We start from the raw sequence: 27509 nt of genomic DNA on the forward strand, positions 1-27509 counted from the left end.
AGACCTGATCACTATGCGCCTGTGTAGTCACACCTCGGTCAGCCTTCTGGATTACCTGTATTGTACTGTCCCCAGCATGGGTGCAGTACTCAGTGGTGCCTGTCCAGGTCAGGGGCGCCACATTCCCCCTTAGTTATCACCAGCACGTCCTCGGGCTGCAAGACAACATTTTAAAATGCATAAAACAGTAAAACATGGTAAAACATTTAAAACCACCAGGTACCATACATCACCACCCTCCACCCACAAGTCCGTTAACCCACCCTAAACCCTCTCACGTTGGCCGCGCCTTCAGCCACTTCTGGCAGGATGTAGAGGCGGCTTTCATGGTCTGGTGGTTTCAGGGTATACCTGGCCTGGTGGAGCCGCGCCTTCAGCCTCTTCTGGCAGGATGTAGAGGCGGCCTCCACAGTTGGTGCTGACCAGGTACCCTCTTTGTGGTGGAGAGCCAGGCCCCATAAACAGGCATGCTCTCTGGTTGCAGGTAAGCCAAGGCCCCATAACGGACGTGCTCCCTGGTTGCAGACGAGCCAAGCCCCTAAACAGGCTGGCTCTGGTGGTGGTACCCTCTGGTGTAACTATTTACACCGCGAGAGTTTGTGGCTATAGCCAGTTCATAGCCTTAAGGTTCATTTCTCACATTAGTTTATGTGGGCACATCTTAAACAGTAACGTTGCAAAACTTCAAACTGGTCAAACAGTAACTTCTCTTCTTACTTTACTTTCCTCTACTCCTCCATACCAGGGCTTGGGCCTGTAGGGCGGCGGCACCTGTTGGTTTCTCGATCTCTTTCATCGTCCGTAGTGGTCTCATCAGTGGGTTCTTTGTCTGTTCTCTCTTTATCTCTGTCTTTTCTTTCTTCTGTTGAGACAGCAGGTTCACTGTAGGGATTTCTGGAACATGGTGTAACATCCAATGCATACCATCCTCTTTCTCCTTGGTGCATGGTGAATTCCACTGTATCTCCCATCCGTAGGTTCCTTCCTGGATGTCCTCTGGGCAAATGGGCTCTAACGTCTCTTCTATTAACAAAGATGCCTTCCTTCATACCAGGAGCTACTATGAAGCCATATCCACTCTTCAAACTGAAATCCTCTACTACACCACGACAAAGTGGACCTCTGACCTGGGATTTGGCCCTTCTCAGGAACCGTTTCTCTTCCAAGTCTCTTGCCATGACTTCGTTTTTCTGCTCTGGAGACTGCGGTGCAGGGGAAAGCTTGGTTCTGCTACGGCGCCGTGTCCTACGGGCTGGATTCTGCTGGGTTGCGGCTTCACTGTTTGCAGGCTCCCAGGTGAGGTTTCTGGACAAATCTTCTTCAGCGGAAGGTATCGGGTCTTCTTCGTCCCAGCGGGAGTATGGCAACATCTCTGGCTCGGGGTATGAATCCACTGCTGATGGCTCCGGGGTCAGCTCCTCAGCTTCCTGGCCTCCCCTCCCCCTTAGTTCTTCCGAACACTCCTGTTGTGGCAGCGCCGGGGATGGGTGGTCATCAGCAGGCCCGGGCGGGGGACTCTTTGGCGTGGTTGCTGCAGAAGTCGCCTTGGGGGTATGCGGAGGGAGCAGATACCGGTCCACCATCTCCTGTGGGAACTTGGCCTCCATGTCAGCCTTCAGTCTCCAGTATTCGGGGTCCGCACCTATCAGGGACTTCCTAGCAGGGACTTCTTTAGACTGGGGAGCGGTGTCTGCTCTGGCCTTGCAGGCCGGGGTAAACAATGGTACGTCTGTCTTGTCTTGGCGGGCCGCGCCCTGTATGGCGGCGGCCTGGTCTTGGCGGGCCGCGCCCTGCATGGCGGCGGCCTGAATTGGCGTCGCAGCTGCGATGAGATCTGTGCAGGCTGGGCTGGGCGTTGCTGCCGTGGTCTGGGCTTGGCGGGCCGGGCCTAGCATGGCGGCGGCCTGGGTCAGCGTCACACCTGCGGCGTGGATGAGGGTCGCGGTGGCAGCCGGATCTTTGCGGGCCGGACTGGGCGTTGCTGCAGGGACCGGGTCTCGGTGGGCCGAGCAGGGCATCGCTGCGGCGGCCTGGCGGGCTGCACCTGGCGTGGCTGCGGCCTGCTTCAGCGTCGCCGCGCCGGACGCCTCTTCAGGGACCGCGGGCATGGCAGCAGGGATCGGGGCACTCGCGCTGGCAGGGGCAACACTGGACTCACCCATCGTTGGCAGCATCGGGGTCTGAGTCGTCACCGCCCGGTCTGGCACTCGGCGCGCGGCTCTCCCCTCATAGGCCTGAACCGCCGCGGTCATTTCCAGAAACTCCGCACGTCCCTCTCTGATCTGCCTTCCGACCCTGGCCTCCAGTTGATCGCAGAACTCGGCAAGCTCCCGACACCACCAGGCAGTGGAGCCTGGCTCTGGGTCTCTGTGCTCAGACGCCATCTCCTCTAACAGCAGGCTTCTGGCTCCCTTTCTGTCCCGACGTCTCTGAACGCTTCCGCTCTCTTCACTTGCGAGGTCAGAACTCTGCAGGGGATCTCTGGGTAGCCACACCTCTTCGTGGGCGGTAACTTCTCCCAGCGCGGGCTGCTGTTTTTCAGCGCGCTTTTCATGGTGGCAATATGGCGGCGCTTCCAATTTTTCAAGCGGACCGCTCAGGCACATGGTCACCTGTCTGAACAGGTCTAGTCCTTATCCTGTTCGTGACGCCAGATGTGAAGCCCCACAAGTGCAGTGTCGGTGCATTACCTTCAGGGACTCCACTCGGCTGGATCTTGTCACAGGTAGGAGATCTTCTTTTAGGATTGTCGTGACGCCACTCTCAGAATTGCGGTCAGTGGGGACCGCCACTGCAGATTAAGGGATGCCTGGGGCTGATGGTGGGTGCAGCCAGTTGTAATAGCCTCCTGAGAGTGAGGCAAGCCCCAGGGCCCTGTGTAGGTGTGTAGAACCACAAGGCGCAGAATAACTCCACACAAGCAGAATGTCTTTCAGGGGTTTTACTCACAGTTGATGGCAGGGTGAGTAACCCGGGCGTAGCTGGGATGAACCAGGCTGGAACCAGGTATCCTTCAGGCTGACTGATGAGGGTGGCTACCGACTCGCCTTCCTGAGCCCTTCTGTGGTTTGTGGTAACCCCGACTTTTAGTCCCTATGGGGGTCACCCAGGGAAGTAGCTGCTCCCCTCGTTTGTTTGCCGTTTGCTTGTCGCCTGGACCAGATCACTCCAGCTGCTTGCCTCCTGTGAACTATGGGCCCTAACTGTGGCTACGTGGCTGCGGCTTTTGTGGTGTTGTGGCGTGGGCTTTAAGGGCCCCACACCGGCAGGTTTAGCAAGGAAAGGTAGATCTATCCCCGCTCCGGGATCTGCCGCCCGTTTGGGCCTGGTACTCCCTAGCAGTCTCCTTACTTCCCACTCCGTGCTCTCTCTTTAGCTGAAGATGGATTTCGGGTAGCACTCCTAGGTGACCGTTCTCCCCCGTCGGTAGCCACTGCGCGGGCGCTGTTAGACTGCAACAGCCCCAGGGGTCTGCTCTCCTCGGAGCTCCCTGGACTCTGCACTAAACCGGCTCACTGCTCCTCCTCTCCTGTTCTTGCCTACGCCACCTAGCAACCAGGCTCTCCACCACACCCCTTGAGTGGAGATTGAGGCGTTTTACCCCCTCCACTATTCCAGTGGAGGTGAAGGCTTTGCCCCCTCTTGGGATCCCCAGGGGTCCTCTCAAAGGTACATGTGTGAGACCTGATCACTATGCGCCTGTGTAGTCACACCTCGGTCAGCCTTCTGGATTACCTGTATTGTACTGTCCCCAGCATGGGTGCAGTACTCAGTGGTGCCTGACCAGGTCAGGGGCGCCACACAATTACATCATTTCATTTACGAGACGGAGGGGGGGGGGGGGGGTTGTTATCTCCTCGACAGACCCTGACCTTGAGGAGTGATGGCTGATGTTCGAGTGGGCTATTGTACACCATTGTGGCTGGTGGTGGAGGCCAACTCTGCACTTGGGCAAATTCTCAGAGATTTAGCAAAGTGTGCAATTTTGGCAGTTCCATAATTGAGCCACAGTTGGTTGCCAAAGACCAAAAACTACCCAGCATTCAAAAAAAAAAAAACAAAAAAAAAAAAAAAAACAAACCTCAAACATTTAACAACACTTCCTACCCTTTCCCCCCCACACACCCTCATTTACTATGCCCAAAGTATTGCCACTATAGTTGTATTGGTTTTGTAGCTATTGGTTTATGGAAGTGTTCCTCGGTTCCGATCTTCGAGGGCTGGCAGCGCTGTGTTTTTTCAGGGCTTCCTTGGTGTTGGAGTCACCTGTGCGATGCTGAGGGGTTCCACGTGCTGTATGTGGCTCTGGTTTATAAGATCCAGCAGCACGTCCAGATAAATAATTAAAATTCCACTGGTTTTTATTTTTTTTCTGAAATAAAAGTGGAATTTTATTTATCTGGACGTGCTGCTGGATCGTCTTCCTTCCACCCTGTTGCTACTCACTCCTGAACACTGAGCCCACCTCCTTGCACTGTCCCGAGCTGAGGAACCAAGGACATTCATTCGGGTGAGCTTGAAAAAAAAAATCTTTTGTTTCGCGAGCTCTGGTATATAGTATTTGGTTATTTCAATATTTTTTTTCTCAAATTACACTAAACAGGTGATGTCACTATGGCCAGTTTGGTTTTGCAGTTTGTGGCAATTGTGGAACGGTCAACAGAAAGGCTTATGCCTGACAAAACCTGTCTACAGTCTTGTTAATCTGATTATATACAGTCTTCCTACCAGCGAAACCCACATGCTAATAAATCACGGTCCATCCCGTATTCAGAAGACCTGGACAGTGGCAAGAGTTGAACAGCTGGAACCATAGCACTCCGGGATCGGCCGTTGCACCAGGATATTGGGGCATACAGATATTATAAAGGAGCCCCGACTCTGGGCCTCTTAGCTGGAACAGAAAAATCACTACTCAGGGTAGCGTTTCCTCTAGAGGGGCATCTGAAGATCCCCAAACAGGTTATACGCCATTTAGCAGAAATGTCAAACTCAAAAAGGGACAAAGTTAAAAACTTAGTCGTGGACCAACTTAGTCATGGGCCTCACATAGTCCTCCATGCAGATTAACGGGTGCCTGTGTCGCGGGCGGAGGAGGGGACGCCGCGCTCTCCCTTCTGCTCGGGTCCGGCTGGCACTGCGGCCTGCTGCCGCTGCTCGGTGGCTCGAGCGATGGGCCGGATCCCGGGGACTCGAGCGGCGCTCCTCGCCCGTGAGTGAAAAGGGGAATTGCTGTTTTGGGATGGTTTATTGTCCGTGACGCCACCCACTGTTGTGGTGATTTGTTAACACCACCGCTGCTTTGTATGGGGAGCCCGAGAGTGATGGTACGGAGCAGCCAGTTGTTGATGCGCCCCTCCGTGGGTAGGGGTTGTGGGGCTCCCGGGGCCCGGTGATGGGATTGGTATGGTGGACAGGCGGGTATGGGGCCTGTGGAGGTGCAGGGGCGCAGGGACAGCGCTGTGCCGCACGGCACGGAGGTACTCACTCAGCCAGTGAACACGACACAGTTCTCGGTAAACAAACGGCTGGTTGGACGGGTCCCTCGGACGGTTCACGGTGCTGCGGTTCCCTGCAGTTAGCGGTGACGGTCCCTTCCGTGCACCTATGAAAGTCTCTTTGGTAGCGATGGGTCCCCACCGGTTACCCACTCCTCGGCTTCAAGCTGGGCCGAAGGAGCTCTACTCTTGCCCGCAGGCGCTGGCCCTGGGAAACTGGTGCCCTGGCGGTGGCGGTGTCTCCCCTTCACGGTCGGGCTGTTGCCTTCAATCGGGACTTGGTTGTTAGGAGACAGACGTCCCCTTCACTGACGGATTTGGCAAATTATGGCGACTACTAGCCTTGCCGGGATCCGAAAGGCCCCTGCCCTGGTGCGGACTGTTCTTCGTATACTGCTCCAGTACCGCCGGGTCACCACCCGTCCGCGGACCTTCCAGCAACCTCCAAACAGTCCCACTGCAGACTATCACCGCCGTCTGCTGACCTTGCTGTCACAGTCCGGGGCACACACCTGGACCGCTTCAGGCTTTACAACTGTCACTTTCCTGTCACTTCAGCTTCTCTCCTTTGCTCCTCTACCACTTTACTGTTTACTCCTTCACTTCCCTAACTTAACTCAAGCTCTGCCTGAGCTCAACTCCTCCACTCAACTGCCTGGTTCTTCCCGCCTCCAGGGCTGTGAACTCCTCGCCTGGCCCACCCCCTGGTGTGGACATCAGCCCCTGGAGGAAGGCAACAAGGATTTAGGTTAGCTTGAATGTACCTGCAGGGAATGTGGGGGTGCGTGTGGTGTTGTGACCTGTGACCCCTGGCTTGCCCAGGGCGTCACACCTGCCAATGAGGGCCAATTAAAAAAAAAACAAAAAAAAAAAACAAAAAAAACCTGTAGGCTGGAGTGTAACATATCTGTGCCATAGAGCGATCACTAAAGCCATACCAATAATGACAATTTTGGGCTGTAATGGAGAACCAGTTTACTTTAAATTAAGAAGCGAGGACTTGCCTGCCATTTCCCCAGCAACAAAGCTGCCAGATAATCAGGGAGGGCCAGTTTTTCACCATGTTGCTTATAGCAACCATAGTGCAGTATGAAGACAGACTATTGTCAACAACCCCAGTAGAGGTACATGGAGTCTTATTGTACCCATCTGTGCCATATTACACAATTGTAAAAATTAAAAAAAAAAAAATTCTCAACATGGCAGTAGAGAGGAGCAAAAATATTCTGACCACCCTGTTCACCTAGCACTGCCCTGGTGTGACTTCTATGGAGACCTAAACTTCCTCAGCCAGCAATCTAATCAGGGCTGTCTGAGCTCTTGATATTACTAGGCCTCAAAAAGATATTATGGGGGCCAGGTAATCACAAGAGGCGCTCAGGACACCAACAATGATTCGAACGCTGACTAAAAAAGTCTGCCCATGACTGGTAGCAGCAGAAGAGGACCCGGCCTAATCTTTTTTGCCAATTTCTATATGGAACAAAGAAAACCCAAGTCTAGTGTATAATTTGCATAGGACTGCATCATGCCCCATTGAACAGCTTGTTTAGGCAAGGTGCACATTAATCTCCAAGCACTATAATGGTACAGGACCACTACTCTGACAGGAACCTGAGCCATTCACTTGGCTGAAGCCAGCAGTCACTGTGGATAGTGTCTGGCCTCCATCTTGGCAGTGCCACAGGTGTGCATGGAGGCCAGGCATGTTTGTCAACTCCCCTCCCTTTCTTGAGGGACTGCCTCCATCAGGCTACAGTTTAATGGGATTTCAACAGACGTGCCTGACACAAAGCACTGTATAGATTAAAACCTAGTCCCACAAACAACAACATATAACTTTGAACATCCCTTAATCACTGCAGTATTCTAAAATTGCATACAAAAAAAATAAATAAAAAAAAATTGAGTTTTCACAAGTGCGTCTACCATATGCTAGGAGTACAATTGGTGATTTACAATGAACACTAGATATCCAATACTTTGTGCACACACTGTTTTTTCGGTGCAGTTTGTGGTCCAAAACTGCATGAAAGACCTTCCCCCAACAAAACTAGGAGAAATCCAAAAGGCTGTACGCACGTTGCTTTTTTTGCCTGCAGTTTTAGGTGCAGAAAAAAAAAAAAAAAAAAAAAAAGTAGCAGGTCACTTTTCTGCATTTTCCCCTTGAATACAATGTAAAAAATAAAAAAAATAATATTTTTCTGCCAGAGGGTGAGATTTTCACTGTAGAAACAAAACTGCAGTGTGCGCACATAGCCTAACATTTAATTTTTGCACAACACAATGTACACATTTCTGCAATGTACAATGCATGCTCCCAGACATGTAGACACGCACGCACACAATCCCCTTCCCCTCTCCCTGGCCTTACATAGACAGTCTCAGTATGTATCCCCTCATTATTGAGCTTTGCTAAACTTGCATTCTCTTTCCAGAATAATTTTTTTAAACATATTAGGTCAGCCATTCCTCTTGCAGCTCCAAAAGCATTGCCTTACCTTACTGCAATGGTGCACTGCTGGGAGGCCTGCATGCCGGGCGTGCCTACTTTTTATGGATGGCCCTTAATTGATGCAAATAGGTGTAAAGTTGTGAAGTGCACTGTTCAGGCTGAATTCAGACCTGTGCAAAATTGTCCGATTTTCATCCATAAATAACAATGTTTCATCCGCATTGTCATCTGTGTGTCCATTTTTTATTGCCATATGACATTCGTTTTATACATCCACAATTTAAAATTACTAAAAGAGCAAATACGATTTCCTATTTTAATAATTGTAATGTATCTGTAAAAAAACTGAAGCCGTATGGATGATAACCGGAATGTGATCCTCGTTTTTGCACACCTATTGACGTATAATGGGCAGGACTGATCCGAAATACAGATGTAGGCCTCTTTCACACGTCCTTGGCTCCGGCACTTGTTTGGTCCGTTTCCTCACGTACCGGAGACACGGGCACACGTAGACCCATTTAAATCAATGGGTCTGCGCTCACGTGCGTATTCTGCCATGAACCATGTGTATGTGTGGAGCATACGTGTGCCCGTGTGCTCCACACGTAGACATGTCAGTTTTTCTCCGGCATCACGGGTGTCACACGGAACGCAAACGGACCACACGGAGGTGTTCCGTATGACACGCACCAGAGAAAACACACGTGTCTGAGAAAATAATAAAAAAACTTTACTCATCTTCTCCAGCCCTCCTGTCTCTGCAGCTGCTGTCACTTGCTTCCAACCCCCGCTCTTTATGCTCATTGCATATTCACTTCACTGCGGCCGGAAGCAGCAGCAGCGGGGAGTCGACAGGACCGGAGACCGAAGATCAGAACCACGGATAGCGAAGCCAGGGACAGGTGAGTAGAAAGTTCCCGTTCTCCATGTGTTATCACGGATAACACATGGAGAACACACGTGTGCCATAAACACGGCTCATGGAGGGCAAAACGCACCTTTGACACGTCCGTGAAAAATGTGCATAGTTTTTCACAAACGTGTGAAAGAGGCCGTAAGTAGTGCAGACTATCTTCATGTCATCTACCACACTGACTTTCATTGTTCCTGCATTCTCCGTATACTATTTGTTTTGACCAATTATGTGTCGCGGGCGGGGAGGAGGGTGTCAGCACACCGCGCTCACCCCTTCTGCTCGGGTCCGGCGGCTGCTCAGTGGTGGCTCGAGCCGTGGGCCGGATCCCGGGGGTTTCTTGAGCGGCCCTCCTCGCCCGTGAGTGAAAGGGGTGTTTGGGGTGTTGGGATAATGTCCGTGACGCCACCCACGGTTGTGGTGATTGAGTGTACACCACCGCTGCTCTATGTGGGGGTCCCGGGGATGGTGAGGCGGAGCAGCCAGTTGTTGTGTTGCCCCTCCGTGGGTAGGGGTTGGTGATCCCGGGGCACAGTGGGGTGCAGGGGGCGCAGGGGCAGCGCTGTGCCTTGCGGCACGAAGGTACTCACTCAGCCAGTCAGCCAGTAAACACGACACAGTTCTCGGTAAACAAACGGCTGGTTGGACGGGTCCCTCGGACGGTTCACGGTGCTGCGGTTCCCTGCAGTTAGCGGTGACGGTCTCTTCCCTGCACCTTGGAAATGTTTGTTTGGTAGCGATGGATTCCCACCGGTTACCCGCTCCCCGACTACAATCTGGGCCGGAGGAGCTCCACACTTTGCCCGCAGGCGCCGGCCCTGGGAAACTGGTGCCTTGGCGGTGGCGGTGTTTCCCCGTTGTGGTTGGACCTTTGCCGTCAATCAGGACTTGCTTGTTGGGAGATCTACGTCCCCTTCACTAACGGATTTAGCAATTTACAGCGACTCCAAGCCTTGCTGGGATCCGAAAAGCCCCTGCTCTGGTGCTGACTGCCCTTTGTATCCGCTCCAGACCACCGGGCACACAGCCAACGGGGTCCTTTCAGTAACCTCCAGACAGTCCCACTGCAGACCTTCACCGCCGTCTGCTGACCTTGCTGGCTCCGTCTGGGCACACAGCCACAGACCAACTTCAGGCTTTCTGTCACTTCACTGCTGTTTCACTTCACTCTAGCTTCTTCCTGAGCTACACTCTGTTGTTTCCTCACTCGACTTCACTCTTGCCCTCCCCGGGCTAATCTGCCTGGTACTTCCTGCCTCCAGAGCTGTGGCCTCCTAGGTGGGCGGACACCAACCGCCTGGCTCCACCCCCTGGTGTGGACACCAGCCTCTGGAGGAAGGCAACAAGGATTTGTAGGTTAGCTGGTGTACCTGCAGGGAATGTGGGGGTGTGTGTGTTGTTGTGACCTGTGACCCCTGGCTTGCCCAGGGCGTCACATTCCCCCTTAGCAAAACGCAGACCGTCCTCAGGCTGCCCGTCCAACACCGGTTTTATTTTCCTTTTTTTTTTCTGTAAAGTAAAAGGTATAACATAATACGGCAGAATACATTTTTAATAATAACTCTTCCCAAAACGGGAGGCACATCACTTTAACGTTGCAACGGTGTACGGTTACGGTTTCCGCTCTCTCCCACCCAAGTAACCTGGCCCTGATGCTGCCCCTACAGCCCAGGCAGCACCCCTTGACCCACAGTCCAGTACACGGTACCCGAGCGGGATCTGTCCTTGCCCTCCAGAGGGTAGCCACCGGTCCTTTTGGTGGCTGGGCCCCAGCCTGCTCTGCTTAGGGCCCTCCCTCCAACCTGCCTCTCCGGAGGCGGCCTGCGGAAAACGGTAACGGTACCCAACATATTTACAAGCCACTAACGTTTGTGGTTGCCCTGCAAGTTCACGGGCTTGTCCACGGATAGTTCCCATGCATTTTTAAACGGTCCCCACGGGGACAACGGTGCCGGCTCCAGCCGGTTGCAAATCAACAAACAAATCAGGTGACTTCTTCGGTATCATCATTTATCATCTTTTCCAAACTTTTCAAAACTTTTCAAACACAAACAAGCAGGTGGTCCCAGCGGGGACGGTGCTACGGGCATCCATTGCCCTACTCCGGTTCCTCTAGTGCTAAGGCGGACCCATCCTCTGCCACCAACATCTCAAACATGCACTGACATGCCTGCGGTGACAGAGGTACCCGGTACCCATTTCCACCGGTACGCGGAGTATGATAAACCACAGGGTCCCCCACATAGCGGGAACGCTCAATTGCTCCTTCAGCCGCAACAGCGGGCCCGGAGCTGGGGCAGGAGTCGTCATTTCTCGTTTCTGCGTCAGGCGGGTTACCGCCAGCTGCCGCAGCCTCCTGGTCTCCAGCATCCAACACTTCATCCCCATCTGCAGTAGCATGGAGCAGCAAAGTAGGCGAGCCTATGTTGAGGCGCCCCATCAGTGACGGCAAGGGCGATGCATAGGCCGAGACTAGGCCGGGCCCCTCAGCCGCAGCGGCCGGTCCAGGTAGGACATAGGGACGTGGGTCACCAGTCGGTTCTGCTACATCTATTCCCCTTTCGCCCATCGGGACAGTTGTAATCAGCTCCTCCACCTCGTTGGTCCACTGCTCCAGCATCCGAAAGATCTGATCCTGCTGACGTTGGTGGAATTGTATCACCCGGGCCTTCATCCAAGCCACAGTCCCGGGCTCAGGGTCTGGCACAGTCTCTACTGGGACTTCAGGCACCACGCTGTTAAGGGGCCGTGGTTCTAGCGGTTCCCCTTGGTGCATTTCAGGGCCGTCCTGGACGTCTGCAGCCGGCTGGTCCGCCGGAGCGGCCGGGCAGGGTATCGCTACCGGTTGGGCAGGTAGCGGGCCTAATGGCGGGGCGGCAGCAGCTATTACGGATAGCGGGGAGAGAGGCAGGGTGAGCGGAAGCCGGCCGGGCCCCTCAGCCGCAGCGGCCGATCCTTCAGGAATACAGGGGCGTGGGTCGCTTACCCGCTCCTCCAAATCCTCTTCTGCCTCGCGTCTCCACATAGCAGCCACCACGTCCGCCATGTTGGTCTCCCACTCCTCCAGGAGGAGTTGCATATGGGCCTGCAGACGGTTACTCAGCGGGACGGTCCGGTCCCTCAACCACGTCGCCGTGCCGGGCGCGGGGGCTTCCTCGTTGGGAGTAGGGTGGTACATCTCGGCAATCGTGCCTTCCAGGAACCCAATACTGCTGCAGAGTCCTGGCGTCCCTGCTTCTATAGCCGCAGCTACATGCGTCCAGCCGCCATCGCGTCCCCCTTAGCTCTTTCCGGCCCCTCCTCTTTCGGGGCGGGGTCTTGGCCTTTGCGCCTCTACTGCTCGAGAAGACGCTCGAGCGGGAACTTTTCGCGCCAAAGATGGCGGCTTCTGCAATTTTTCTGCCGGATGCCTCCGGCGGTAACAAGGCGCACCTCTACCAAATGGCAGAGCGGTAGGATCCTGTTCGTGACGCCAAGTTGTCGCGGGCGGGGAGGAGGGTGTCAGCACACCGCGCTCACCCCTTCTGCTCGGGTCCGGCGGCTGCTCAGTGATGGCTCGAGCCGTGGGCCGGATCCCGGGGGTTTCTTGAGCGGCACTCCTCGCCCGTGAGTGAAAGGGGTGTTTGGGGTGTTGGGATAATGTCCGTGACGCCACCCACGGTTGTGGTGATTGAGTGTACACCACCGCTGCTCTATGTGGGGGTCCCGGGGATGGTGAGGCGGAGCAGCCAGTTGTTGTGTTGCCCCTCCGTGGGTAGGGGTTGGTGATCCCGGGGCCCAGTGGGGTGCAGGGGGCGCAGGGGCAGCGCTGTGCCTTGCGGCACGAAGGTACTCACTCAGCCAGTCAGCCAGTAAACACGACACAGTTCTCGGTAAACAAACGGCTGGTTGGACGGGTCCCTCGGACGGTTCACGGTGCTGCGGTTCCCTGCAGTTAGCGGTGACGGTCTCTTCCCTGCACCTTGGAAATGTTTGTTTGGTAGCGATGGATTCCCACCGGTTACCCGCTCCCCGACTACAATCTGGGCCGGAGGAGCTCCACACTTTCCCCTTGGCGCCGGCCCTGGGAAACTGGTGCCTTGGCGGTGGCGGTGTTTCCCCGTTGTGGTTGGACCTTTGCCGTCAATCAGGACTTGCTTGTTGGGAGATCTACGTCCCCTTCACTAACGGATTTAGCAATTTACAGCGACTCCAAGCCTTGCTGGGATCCGAAAAGCCCCTGCTCTGGTGCTGACTGCCCTTTGTATCCGCTCCAGACCACCGGGCACACAGCCAACGGGGTCCTTTCAGTAACCTCCAGACAGTCCCACTGCAGACCTTCACCGCCGTCTGCTGACCTTGCTGGCTCCGTCTGGGCACACAGCCACAGACCAACTTCAGGCTTTCTGTCACTTCACTGCTGTTTCACTTCACTCTAGCTTCTTCCTGAGCTACACTCTGTTGTTTCCTCACTTGACTTCACTCTTGCCCTCCCCGGGCTAATCTGCCTGGTACTTCCTGCCTCCAGAGCTGTGGCCTCCTAGGTGGGCGGACACCAACCGCCTGGCTCCACCCCCTGGTGTGGACACCAGCCTCTGGAGGAAGGCAACAAGGATTTGTAGGTTAGCTGGTGTACCTGCAGGGAATGTGGGTGTGTGTGTGTTGTTGTGACCTGTGACTCCTGGCTTGCCCAGGGCGTCACATATGCACTCATCTGAACACGTCGTACGCTAGTTTCACACTTGCGTTGTTTTGACGCAAACGGAATCCGTCACTAATGTAGTACAGTTCATTTATTTACATTGGAAGCGCGTTACTATGGCGCATGTGTGTGTCATGCAGTACCCGCTTGTGTCCACATGATGTCGCACTTCCACTGTAAATAAATGAACTGTACTACATTAGTGACGGATTCCGTTTGCGTCAAAACAACGCAAGTGTGAAACTAGCCTTAATGCCAATGTCGCGGGCGGCGGGGCGCTGTGCTCACCACACTCGGGTCCGGTGCTGCTGCTGCTGCTCGGTGGCTCAAGCGGTGGGCCGGATCCGGGGACTCGAGCGGCGCTCCTCGCCCGTGAGTAAAAGGGGTGTTTTGTTGGTGTTTGGGATGTCGGTTTGTGAAGCCACCCACGGTGTGTGGTGAGGTTGGGGCACCACCGCTGCTCTGTACGGGGATCCCGGGAGCGATGACGGGGAGCAGCTGGGATGTTTCTCTCCCCTCCGTGGGTAGGGGGTTTTGGTAGTCCCGGGGCCCGGTGATGGTGACTGAAAGGTGGATGGCGGGGTTTGGCCAGGTGCAGGGTCGTGGGGCAGCGCAGTGCCAGACGGCACGGTGGTACTTACTCAGCCAGTAACGCACACGGAGTCTCTTGTAAAACAAACGGCTGGATGAACGAGTTCCACAGATGGCTGCGGCGGTCACTCCCGGTCGGTTGGCGGTAACGGTCTCTCCCTGCACCGATGTTATGTCCTTGGCCCCGATGGCTTCCCACCGGTAGCCCGCTCCCCAGTGGTGTGTTGGGTAAGGGAGCCCCTTTTGTTGCCTGCAGGCTCTGGCCCTGGGAGCTCTAGCTCTGGCGGTAGCTTTATCTCCCTCACGGTTTGGACGATTGCCTTCAGTCGGGTCTTTATTGCTGGGAAACCCCGGAGGTTCCCGTCGCTGACGGATTTGACCGGTTTAACGGCGACTCCTAGCCTGGTCGGGGTCCGTCCCCGGTCCTTACGGTTGTGCGTCAATCTGCCTCTCCTGCAGACGGTCACCACCGTCTGCCAACCTTGCTGTACGTGCCCGGGCCACGTACCCGGACATGGTCAGTCTGCTCCTCCACTACTACTTCCTTCACTCCTTGTCACTATCTGTCTGACCTTCTTTCCCGCCTCCAGGACTGTGAACTCCTCAGTGGGAGGAGCCAACCGCCTGGCTCCGCCCCACCTGGTGTGGACATCAGCCCCTGGAGGGAGGCAACAAGGATTTGTGTGTGTGTGGCTGGTGTGCCTAACCGGGGTGTGGGGTGTGTTGTTGCAGTACCTGTGACGTCCTGGCTTGTCCAGGGCGCCACAACGCCACCTGTGGTATGCTGCCGCTGCAGGAAGTCCGTCTCCTGGGGCAGATGGTAGTGCAGCTTGAGAGTGGTAGGCTCTGTGATTTAACGTTGGGGTGCAGGACTGAGGACGCCGGTAATAACTGGATAACACAGGGGGCTGTAGTTTCCTTTACCTTTACTTGGCAGTTGTTATTACAGGCTCGGGAGTCTGGTCCAGAAGATAATGAGGGTCCGATCAGCCTGGAAGCAGTGAGGTGATTCACCTTGCCAGGTTGGTTGAAGGCCTTTCTTGTTACGCTATGTGTGTGAGTCTCTGCGGCTTGGAGCCGCACAGTGACCTTCTTCCTAATTGTTGTTGTTTGTCCTTTCCCTTATGGCGGGCAGCACAAGCCGGACACGGTTACCACCTGTGTAGCTGCGGCCCCGGGCTCTATCTTGCTGCTTCACCTTTGGGTGTTCTGGTGGGCCAGTGGACTTAAAATCTACTGCCCTCTGGGCTTCACTGATGGGGCTTTAGCACCCAACAGTCTAGGATGCCGGTGGCCTGCTTGCTGCACTTGGTCCTGGAAGAGCTAAGTCAGACAGCTCTCTTTCAGCGACCATCCATACTGCTCACCTCTGATCGTCTGAAGTGTTTCACTTTCTGTTCCTGTGTGAGTGTAAGTAACCCCTCCTCCAGGCCAGTATGCTTAGGGAAGCTTCCCTCAAAACAGGTCCTTGAGCTCCCCCTACTGGCCTAGAGTTAGGAAATGTTGATTGTGGTATACCTAACATGGGAAACCCCCCCTTTGCTTCCAGGCATAGCATCACCACCGGTCAAAAGGGTAACAGTACTGTGGCTCCCGGACACTGGGTTGCCACACACATCTTGTATCTTCACAGCATAGACAATTGCTATCAGATGACCCAAAAGATAAAAGTCTAAGGGGGTCAGATCGGGAGACCTTGGTGGCCATTCAACTGGCCCACGATGACCAATCCACTTTCCAGGACACTATTCATGTAGGAATGCTCGGACCTGACACCCATAATGTGTCCTAAAGTAGTCGGAGAGATGTGCAGGAGAAAGCAGTCTGCAGGAGAATGTGAAAAGAAAAAAACCAGTAACATGCCTGTATCGTTCCAGCTATGTGCCCGCAGTAGATGTGTCACGCCCCAGGAGCGCTGATCCTGCTCGGGGACGCCACAGTGCTCCTTCAGCAGGACAACAGGTATGTTGGGTTTTACTATCTTAGTCGTGACGCCACTCTCAGTTTTGCGGTCAGGGGTGGGTGACCGCCACTGCAGTTTAATGAGTATCTGGGGCTGATGGACTTTGTAGTTAGATAGTGTGGCCTCCCGAGAGTGAGGCTGGCCCCAGGTGCTTGGGTGTGTGTGTGGGGAACAACAGGTCACAGAATGACTCAAGCACAGTCCAAGGTGTCTTTTAACTTGTTTACTCACTTTTTGCTGGTCGGTGAGATACCCGGGCGATGCTGAGATTATACCAGGTGGAACCAGGAACTCCTTCAGGCCGAATTGAGGGTAGCCGCTAGCTCGCCTTCCTAGCACTCCTTTTGTTTGGGATAACCCCTGACTTGCAGTACCGTGGGGTCTATCCAGGGAATTCGCTACTGCCTTTCCTCCCCTTTCTGGCCCGTTGGCCGGCAGCGTGAACCTTGGTGAGATGGCTTCTGGCACTGTCTCCTTATGGGTCCAAAAACCGAAAAAAACAAAACAAAACTCCTAAAACAATATTTATTAGTATATAGTATTAAAATGCTCTTAAAACCAGAGCGTAATAACTCTTAAATTGTCAAATAGTAAACTAGTCACGTGAAGTGAGTGGGAGGACAAAAGAAGGTAGAGCCAACTAGTGAAAAGAGGAGCGCTGATTATCTCAACACTCTAGATAGAACTCTAGGTAAAATAACTCTAGTCGTTGTCATTTTCACCAGGTAATTAACCTATTGTTATAGGGAATTAGGGAAGAAGATAGTCTATCCCTCCCTATTGCCTACCTACCAGCGGAGGTGCACCATAAAGTATTGGGTACCCCCCGCTCCTCGTCGGCTCTCCCTATTCTGTCCCTTCGACCCGCAAGTCGCAAGAAAACCCACCACCAAGAATGGAAAGTGCAAAGTAGTCAAGGTCATTTACCATGATCTGGTTACCAAATATTTTGGCACCCCAGATACAGCTTTTTCCTGCACAGTAAAAAAGAGGAAAAAGATGATGCTTGTTAATATTTTTTGCATCAAATCTAGAAATCCATAGAAGATGAATTAAATCTTTACTAAAGTCTGGTCATCATAAATATAATAGCCAGAATACAACTGTGTATATATATATATATATATATATATATATATATTCTTATACAGTCATCCAGGTGATAATTGGTAGTAGTAATAAATAATCCCAGCAGGGAAACTTATCTGCTAGGATCACTGATAGCAAATCCCAATCCCGACGCGTTTCCCCCCTATATTTATCTTAGGGGTTCATCAGGGGAAGAACTAAGGATTTCATATCCGATTCATCAGTTTCATCATTTTTCTTTCTTAGTTAGTTTGGCTTTCCTAGTGGTATCAGACCGACATCAGTAGCCTTTGGTAGAGGGCAGGTCGTCTGACATGCGTTACCCGTTAGTGCTACGGGTGCAATGACCCCAGGGCACCAGGCAAAAAAGCAGTATAACCTTCCATATAAAATCCTTAGCTCTTCCCCTGATGAACCCCTAAGATAAATATAGGGGTGAAACGCGTCAGGATTGGGATTTGCTATCAGTGATCCTAGCAGATAAGTTTCCCTGCTGGGATTATTTATTACTACTACCAATTATCACCTGGATGACTGTATAAGAATATATATATATATATATATATATATATATATACAGTTGTATTCTGGCTATTATATTTATGATGACCAGACTTTAGTAAATATTTAATTCATCTTCTATGGATTTCTAGATTTGATGCAAAAAATATTAACAAGCATCATCTTTTTCCTCTTTTTTACTGTGCAGGAAAAAGCTGTATCTGGGGTGCCAAAATATTTGGTAACCAGATCATGGTAAATGACGTTGACTACTTTGCACTTTCCATTCTTGGTGGTGGGTTTTCTTGCGACTTGCGGGTCGAAGGGACAGAATAGGGAGAGCCGACGAGGAGCGGGGGGTACCCAATACTTTATGGTGCACCTCCGCTGGTAGGTAGGCAATAGGGAGGGATAGACTATCTTCTTCCCTAATTCCCTATAACAATAGGTTAATTACCTGGTGAAAATGACAACGACTAGAGTTATTTTACCTAGAGTTCTATCTAGAGTGTTGAGATGATCAGCGCTCCTCTTTTCACTAGTTGGCTCTACCTTCTTTTGTCCTCCCACTCACTTCACGTGACTAGTTTACTATTTGACAATTTAAGAGTTATTACGCTCTGGTTTTAAGAGCATTTTAATACTATATACTAATAAATATTGTTTTAGGAGTTTTGTTTTGTTTTTTCGGTGTTTGCACTAATACTCCTAGTCCCTTACTTGTTTTGGTTTCAAAACTCCTTATGGGTCCCCTTGTTGCTGCTGAGGCTCGGACTCGGTGTGTTTGGTGAGGTACCTCCAGTACCCTCACCGGCAGGTTTAGCAGCTAGTTACACTTGAGGCTGCTCTAGGGACCTGTTTCCCTATGCGTGCCTGGATACCAGCAGTCCCCGTACTCGGCCACCTCTCTGCAGGTGTCTTTCAGGCTGACTCACAGGTACCCGTTCTCCCCCGCCAACAGCTACTACACTTGCAGCGTCTGCTTAGCTTCTCTGCACTTCACTAGCAGACTGGCTCGCTCCACTTCCTTTTCTTACTGCCTCTGCAACCTAGTTTCAAGCCTCTCCACTCCACCCCTTGACAAGAATTGTAAGCCAGCCCCCTTTTGGGGGACTGCCCAAGGGTCCCATCTAATGGTGTAGGAGACCTGGTTGCTATGTGTCTGTGCATACACACCCCATTCTGGCCTTTGGAATTTACCTGGAAGCACTGCCCCAGCATGGGTGCAGTACTCAGTGGTGCCTGACCAGGTCAGGGGCGCCACAGATGTACTGCTCAGAAACTATTTGAGTTCTTCAGTAAAGTGATGTTAAATGTTATCTTGGACTTCGTATCTGAATTAACCTTAGAGAAGTGGAGTTGTGGTGTCCCCTGTTGCACTGTGAAGGTGACAGGAGTGCAGCCCAGAAGAGAAGTGTTGCCGGAAGCAGGGGCTCGCCTCTACCCACGACTATGGCCCCCTGCCACCCTCACATAATGCTGCAGAGTCACCAGGTGCTCTGTCGTGCACCGTTTTCAGGGGGGGAGATATACACTTACTGGAGACGAACACACAGACATAGTCTACTACATCTGGGTGTCCACCATGCTTCAGTCCCCACCCTGCATGTTTATGGCTGTATGACAACCAATCAACATGCGAGGATAGCCTGCCATACATGCTAATGTCATAGCCATGTTGGCTACTTGCATTACTGTGTATTACTGCGTCATCGGGTCTTATATATGAGACACAGAGGCATGATGCTCGACACTCTCCTCTGCAAACAGTTCAAGGAGAGTTAATCTAGGGCCCCCTTCACATGTCCATGTTTCTAGTACATGTAGTGTCCATTTTCACATGTACTGAAGACACGTTCACACGCGTACTAATTAATAGATGATCTTTAAATGATCCGTGTGAACCACATGTGTCATTTTTTTACTGTCAGAATGCACACATGGATAAGAAAATCTCCAGCTTCCATGTGCATAAAATTATTCTTTTATTCCAAAATTAAAATCCAAATGTACAAGACATGATCCAAAAAATATCAAATTTGAAATGCATTGCGTTTCAAACGAGGTGTCCTTTGTCAAAGCATATGCTGGTTATTGGGCCCCCCCAGGCTAAAAATAGCAGTCCGCAACTGTCCCAGGCATCAAACATCACATTAGATACGCCAATTCTGATGCTTTGCCTCAGTTGTTCCCGATTGTCCTGGTTCGGTGGCAATTTGAGTAGTGGTAGTTGGGGTTGATGGAAATTGTGTAGTGTCAGCTGGCATCAATCTCTGGTGTTGGTAATGGAGAGGTGTTTGTCAAATGACCCCCATTACTAACCCAGTAAATAAAACAAAAACACACACAAAAATACCTTAAAAAATGCTTCCTGACTTTTTCCCTGATACACTAATTTATTAAAATAAAAATAACCCATGCAGGTCCGTCAGACATAAGCCAGGGATTCCAATGTAGTCCACCGAATCCGACATAGTACAGAAAGGGAAACTTGAAAGGAAAAAAAAGAGAAAAATAAAGACTAGACAATGTCCCTCGTTCACTAAACTATTTGAAAGCAAAGTTCCCAGATCCGATGTTGCCCAGTGCTTCCCATGGAGTTCCTCGATTACGTAGATCAAAGGCTATGGAGCCACAGAACAAGGCTCCATAGGCTTTGAGAAGCAGCAGCTCCAAGCTCACGTTGTGCTCAGTGACACCTGGAGACTGAGATGAGCAATGACGTCAGAATGTCATAGCTCATCACTCAGTGTATCACAACAGGGCTTGATGCCAGCTGACAGTATACAGCTGACATCAACCCTTTACCCTGTTTCCACCACACTAGGGCAATCGGGAAGAGCTGGGGTGAATCACCAGATTTGGTGCATCTAATGTGATGCGCCACTTCTAGGGTGGCTGCAGACTGATATTTTTAGGCTGTCATCGGCCCAATAACATAGACCTTTCCTACCTTTGCTGGTTATCAAAAATGGGGGGGGAGGGGGAAAATCGCTTTTTTTTTCCATTTAATTACCATATTTTTCGGATTATAAAATACACTTTTCCTCCAAAAAATTTTGGAGGAAAATTAGGTGGCCTTTTATAATCCGAATGTTGCTTACTGGCGGGGTACTGGAGAATGGTGACAGGAGGCAAAAGCGATGCTGCGGGCTGTGTGCTGCTGCGGGCTGTGTGCTGCGGGCGCTGTGCTGCTGGGGCTGTGTGGGGGGCGATGCTGCTCTATGCAGTGGGTGGCACTGCTCTGTGTGGCACTGCTCTAATGCTCAATAGGATTTTAGGCCACGGTTCCTAGAATAGTCCAATGTTTTCCTCTTAGCCATTCTTCATGTTTTAGGTCATTATTTATCATTATTCATGTTTTAGGTAATTTATCATTATTATGGGTGGCACGGTGGCTCAGTGGTTAGCACTGCAGTCTTGCAGCGCTGGGTCCTGGGTTCATATCCCACCAAGGACACAATCTGCAAGGAGTTTGTATGTTCTCCCCGTGTTTGCGTGGGTTTCCTCCGGGTACTCCGGTTTCCTCCCACACTCCAAAGACATACACATAGCGACTCTAGATTGTGAGCCCCAATGGGGACAAAGTTGTCAATGTATGTAAAGCGCTGCGGAATTAATAGCGCTATATAAATGACTAAAATTATTATTAATTATTATTATCCTGTTGCAAGACCCATGACTTGCGACTGAGACCAAGCTTTCTGACACTGGGCAGCACATTTCTCTCTAGAATCCCTTGATAGTCTTGAGATTTCATTGTACCCTGCACAGATTCAAGACACCCTGTGCCAGATACAGCAAAACAGCCCCAGAACATAACCGAGCCTCCTCCATGTTTCACAGTAGGGAGAGTGTTCTTTTCTTGATATGCTTCATTTTTCCATCCGTGAACATAGAGCTGATGTGCCTTGCCAAAAAGTTCAATTTTTGTCTCATCTGTCAATAGGACATTCTCCCAGAAGCTTTGTAGCTTGTCAACATGTAGTTTGGCAAATTCTAGTCTGGTTTCTTTATGATTTTTTTCAACAATGGTGTCCTCCTTGGTCGTCTCCAATGAAGTCCACTTTGGCTTAAACAACGACGGATGGTGCGATCTGACACTGACGTTCCTTGAGCTTGAGGTTCACCTTTAATCACTTCAGAGGTTTTTTTGGGCTCTTTTGTTACCATTCGTATTATCCGTCTCTTTGATTTGTCATTAATTTTCCTCCTGGGGGGACACATCCAGGGAGGTTGGCTACAATCCCATGGATCTTAAATTTCTGAATAATACATGCAACTGTAGTCACAGAAACATCAAGCTGCTTGGAGATTGTTTTATAACTTTTACCTTTAACATGCTTATCTATAATTTTCTTTCTAATCTCCTGAGACAACTCTTTCCTTTGCTTCCTCTGATCTATGTTGAGTGTGGTACACACCATGTGACCAAACAGCACAGTGAGTATCTGTAGCCCTATACACAGGCCCACTGACTGATTATAAGATTGTAGTCACCTGTGATGCCAATTAATGGACACACCTTGATGTAACATGTCCCTTTTGTCACACTATTTTCAGGGGTACCATCATTTCTGTCCAGGCCTATTTCATGAGTTTCATTTTTTTTTTTTAAATTCTGAGGAAGCAGAAAAGCAGCAATGTGTGACTTTCATTTGTTCATTTTCATAGATTTTTTATTTATTATTATTTTTATTAAATTCAAGTTATTTCTGTGACCATTGTGGGTTTTTCTTTCATTAAACGAGGGCGAAGGGTACCAACAATTTTGACCACGTGTGTATGTAAGAGAATTGTAGACATAGGCCTCATACACAACCTGAAAAAATTATGACAATGAGCATCATACATACCCTGGAAAAAATAAGAGCGAGGGTCGCACTATGACCCTCTAAAAATTTGGAGAAAAGCCTGCATGATGACCCTGTTGATATGGTGGAGCAAGACAAGAAATAAAATAAACTATGCACCGTAAACCCCTTTTTTGTTTGTGAAGACACCAGAAAAAAAAAAAAAAGCTTTAGGTTCCGCTGTTGTCATCCGGTGGGGTTGAGCAATACACGCTTTGTTCATTTTGATAAATCAGCCTGTCAGTATTTTCAGTTGATAGACAGATGCTCCTATCAGTTATTATGCCCCCTGACACTAAAATCCCGCTCTGACAAAATGCTAGTGGAAGGGCAAGTGTCATGTGTGTCACGGGTGACAGTCAGTCATGTGGTTTCTGGCCATAGACGATAATAGCGTTTGGCTGTGCAGAATTCCCCCTGACTTTCTATTGTTCCTGCTGTCAGTTTTCCTTGTTATAGGTAGTTTTCTTGCTGGATTAATCTCTCTCTCTTTTGGACTCAGCATGAGCTCGCCTTCCACCCAGCTGCTGATCATTACCATTCTCTTGGTGCTTAAATACCCCTCGATACTGCTGATATTTTAAGCTCATTTGAGTATGGGTTGCAAGCAGGTGGCTTGTACTCCTCTGTGGGATTGTTGCTGAATATTTTGCTGAACTACTACCTAACTCATCTGTCGATAAGTAGTTCATGCATTTTCCCAGTGTGTCCTGCTTGTGTCATCTATAGCGTTCAAGGAGGTTGATAGAGCTCATCCCATCCATTTCCTATTTAGGACTTCGCACGAGAAATAGCTAGGGTCAGGTATCCTTGCTTGGTGCATAGGTGCAAAACAGAGCTAGAGTGGTGAAAGACCCCAGAGACCAGGGTGAAAGAGTATGTTTAGTCAGGAGTCATCATCTTCCCTTTCCCTAGACACAGAGATCCCTTAACTTTCCTTTCACTTGGTACTTCCTCGTACCTAGCGTGACAGCAGGTCCTCAGCTCTCCCAAGGCATAGAGAGCCACTGAATGGAATTTTCTTATGTTTTAAATATGTGCAAAAATAGATTTTATAGCTATTCGCCTAATAAATAAAATAAAAACCATGGAGTCCTTCCCATTTTTAGTAACCAGCAAAGGTAAAGCAGACAGCTGGGGGCTGATATCAGGCCAGGAAGATCCATGGTTATTTAGCCCTTCCCAGCCTAGAAAGAGCAGTACGTAGCTGCCCCAGAAGAGAAGCATGATAATAGATGCTTCAATTCTGGTGTTTTATCTGGGTCTTTGCAATTGCCTTAGTATGATACAAATCAGGATAATGGTAGTTGTGGTTGACAGCAGCTGCGTAATTGTAGCTAGCATTATGCCCTGGTGTTAGACACCTTCATTACTATCAGACACTTTATTAGTAACCCAGTATTCCCCCTCACAGAAAAGACACTTATTTTTAACCATATTTATTTTTTTAACGAGCATTTTTGCAATTGCATTTTTCCTGCGAAGAGATGCAGAAATTTGGGCACCAAATCTTAATACATGTGCACATACCCTTAGTAAATCAGGACACATTACATCTTAATATCTTTACTGTAAGAAACCATGGACCGATGTGTCCAATACACAGGCTACTTTCACACATCCGGTTTTTCCGGTGCGGTACAACCCGGCACTTTGCAGGAAAAGCGCTCCCTTTTTTTTGCTGCCGGTTGCGTTTTTTCCTGCATATACTTTAATTAGTGCCGCATTGGCATGCGTTCCGTCCGGTTTTTGCCGATGCGGCGGATGGATAGAACATTGCCTGGCACGTTTTTTGTGCGGCAAAAAAAACCACATCGCGCCACATCCAGCCGATACGGCGCATTTTTCAATGCATGCCTATGGACGCCGGATGCGGCAAAAACCACATCCGCGCACCACATGCAGTTTTTGCCACTGCGCATGCTCAGTAGCATGCCGCAAGCGGCAAAAACCAGACGGGCCGCATTTAAAAAACTTATGCAAAAGATGCGGCTTTTTCGCCACATCCGTTGCATAGGTTTTAGAGCCGGACTGGCCAGCTCTGCACCTACCGGATGTGTGAAAGCAGCCTTAGACTCCCCAGAAGAAAAAAAAAAAAAATTTAGTTTCCTATTAAATGGCAATTCGCAAATATCTTGAAACTAGTGAGGAATAGAAACAATTAGTATAGTCAAAATCTGAACAAAACAAAAAAACGTAAATAAAATGGAAATCCAGTTTGGATTCTTAAATCACAGCCGAGATGCACAATTAATAAAAAGAGTAAGAGGTGTGGGCACAGCATTCTTTTTTTATTCAGTCAGTCAATTATCACTTCAAAAACATCAAATCAAGAAGAAAATAAGTTCTCTGAATAATTTTGAACCGAAGCCCTCTTCTGTGTCCAATATACAAAAGAGTGACCCACAATCCACAGTCAGGGATTCTGAAAGTAAAAATTACGCTAGTTTCACATCAGCGGTATTCTGCCACACTGCCGGATCCGGCACTAATACAGTACAGTGGCATCGCGGTCAGCTCCGGTCACATGACCACATGTGACCGGAGCTTGCCAGTGAACTGTATTGAACTGTACTGCACTTGTGCCGGATCCGGCAGAATACCACTAATGTGAAACCAGCGTTAGTTAGGCAACTAATTAGGCAGAACATAGATCTTATAGCGGACAGACTTCCATCTCCCCAAGGCTACTTTCACACCTGCGTTGTTTGGCATCCATTACCTTGAGGAATTACGGTAAGAGGCAAAATATTTTGCAGGAATCAGTTTTTCCCCATAGACTTCTATTAGTGAAGGCATCGCATCCGCCACGTGACAGATCAGTCGTTTACTGACTGACAGGCGGGAACAACGCTGAATGTAACTTTTTTTTGAAGTGGCAAAAAAAAAAAAAAATAATGGACGCCGCAGGATTCCATCGCAAGCTATAATGGATGTCTATGGTGCTGAATTCTGTCATAAGCCGTCAGATGACGGAATCCAGTGCTAGATTCTGTCATGCTCTACTGAGCATGCCTAGCATGTTTGGCACACCCATTGGGATGTCCCAAACACAAACGGATCACGACGGATGCATCAAAAAAATGGGTGCACAATGGATGTAACGGACGCGACGGATGAGTTTCACAGGATTTCTGTGAAATTACACATCCATTGCGTCAGTTGACAAAAAAAAAAACAAACAAAAAAACAAAACACAACAACGGATCAGTAGTTGCGTCACAACGACTGACCTGTCGGATGCCAAACAACGCAACGTGTTAAAGTAGCCTTACCTGCTAATGTTACCTTCACAGATACCAAGACTTTCTGCTACTGTCGCCACCCCTATGCGGATGGAATGGGATGAAATTTTAAGATCTCACATATCCAATTTACTCAAACGCTTCAGGAGTGTGCGGAACTGGAATTTTGTAGCTGGATTACCACTGGAATGAATAGATGAAGGGCCCGGGATTGAAGGGCGAACCAAAAGCCAATGCTTGAGATTTTTGCCTAGGCACACCTGTGAACTTGAGAACACTAAAATATGAATACAAACATACCCTACTATAACTAAATAAAAGCAAAATGCATACAAGTAAACATAAAGGTACTTAGTAAACACTATTTTTGATCAAAAAAAGCGTAAAGCTATCCCACCGTGACAAGGTGTATCCATCGGGAAAGTACCTACTTTTTTTTTTTTTATTATTATTATCAAAACTAGTGTTTGCCAAGTCCGCTGTTTATTTATATGCATTAGGCTATTTAGTTCTAGTAGGGGAAAATGTTTACATGATTCTAATTTTTATTTTCTCTGTCTCATGGCCAGTGTGAATATGCGCTTATAACATGCAGATCTATTTTTTTTCTTTAGTGTCTTGTACTCCGTACCAATATTGTGTGGCCCCCTTTTCCAGTGAGACGAACATTTCATCTAATGCTTCCCATGGCTGCATGTCCAGTCGGGACCCAGCCTTTCTCTGCCCTTATTCAGATTGATGGCTGTGGACACATGCTAAGGTTTTAATATTAGAGAGTGTATAGGTACAGTCCCGATTTGGGTACACCTTGTCACGGTGGGATGGCTTTATGCCTTTTTGAACAGAAATAGTGTTTACTAAGTACCTTCTGTTTACTCATACACATTATGCTTTTAATTTATAGTAGGGTATATATTTATATTCTTATTTTGGTTTTCTTTGTCTCATAGGCAGTGTGAACAAGCACTTATGCCTGTGTATCAACTAACGCTCGACTTTTTTTTTTTTTTTTGTACATTTGTGAACCTGTAACGCTGGACAATGACCTCTGCCCTTCTGATCCATTTTGGACCTAGAAATGGAAACTGAACAATGAGATTTCTACACTTCTTAAAACAGCAAAACACAAAACTTGGAGATCAATTTTTACCAATCCAAAGAACTGCAAAAATATAAATAAATAATAAAAAAAAAAGTTAAAAAGCAATTCTAAATTACACTCCACCTCAGGAACACTGCTATGATAAAGCTTCCCATAATTTGCCTAGTAACTATAGTTGAGAGAGTACCTAACTCTCCATACTCTATACTCATAACAAGGTCTGATACTTGTTTATTCATTCCAAATAGCGTGTGCAACGCATGTCAATGGAGAATACTTGCAATGTAACAAGTAAATGAGTAACCCGAATTCCACATGAGTAGTAAGTCATTCAGGCTACCTGTTACTTTGTGAGTGTTCCCCCCATTGACTTGCATTACACACTATTCGGAATGAATATGCGAGTATTAGACAGTACTTGTTATGAGTATAGTGATTCTGAATAGTTAGGTACTCGCTCATCTCTACTAGTAACGCAACTGAAGAGAAATTGGACGCCTGTCATTGATTGGATTTTGAGACCCTTTAAAAATTTGTTTGATGTATAAAATACGGAAACTAAAGCATCCCCTCCATAGAATTTTAAAAAGGACACTCCTGACAAAGATCTGTGCA

The sequence above is a fragment of the Anomaloglossus baeobatrachus genome, chromosome 6 (assembly GCF_048569485.1).
Source record: "Anomaloglossus baeobatrachus isolate aAnoBae1 chromosome 6, aAnoBae1.hap1, whole genome shotgun sequence".
NCBI classification, from domain to species: domain Eukaryota; kingdom Metazoa; phylum Chordata; class Amphibia; order Anura; family Aromobatidae; genus Anomaloglossus; species Anomaloglossus baeobatrachus.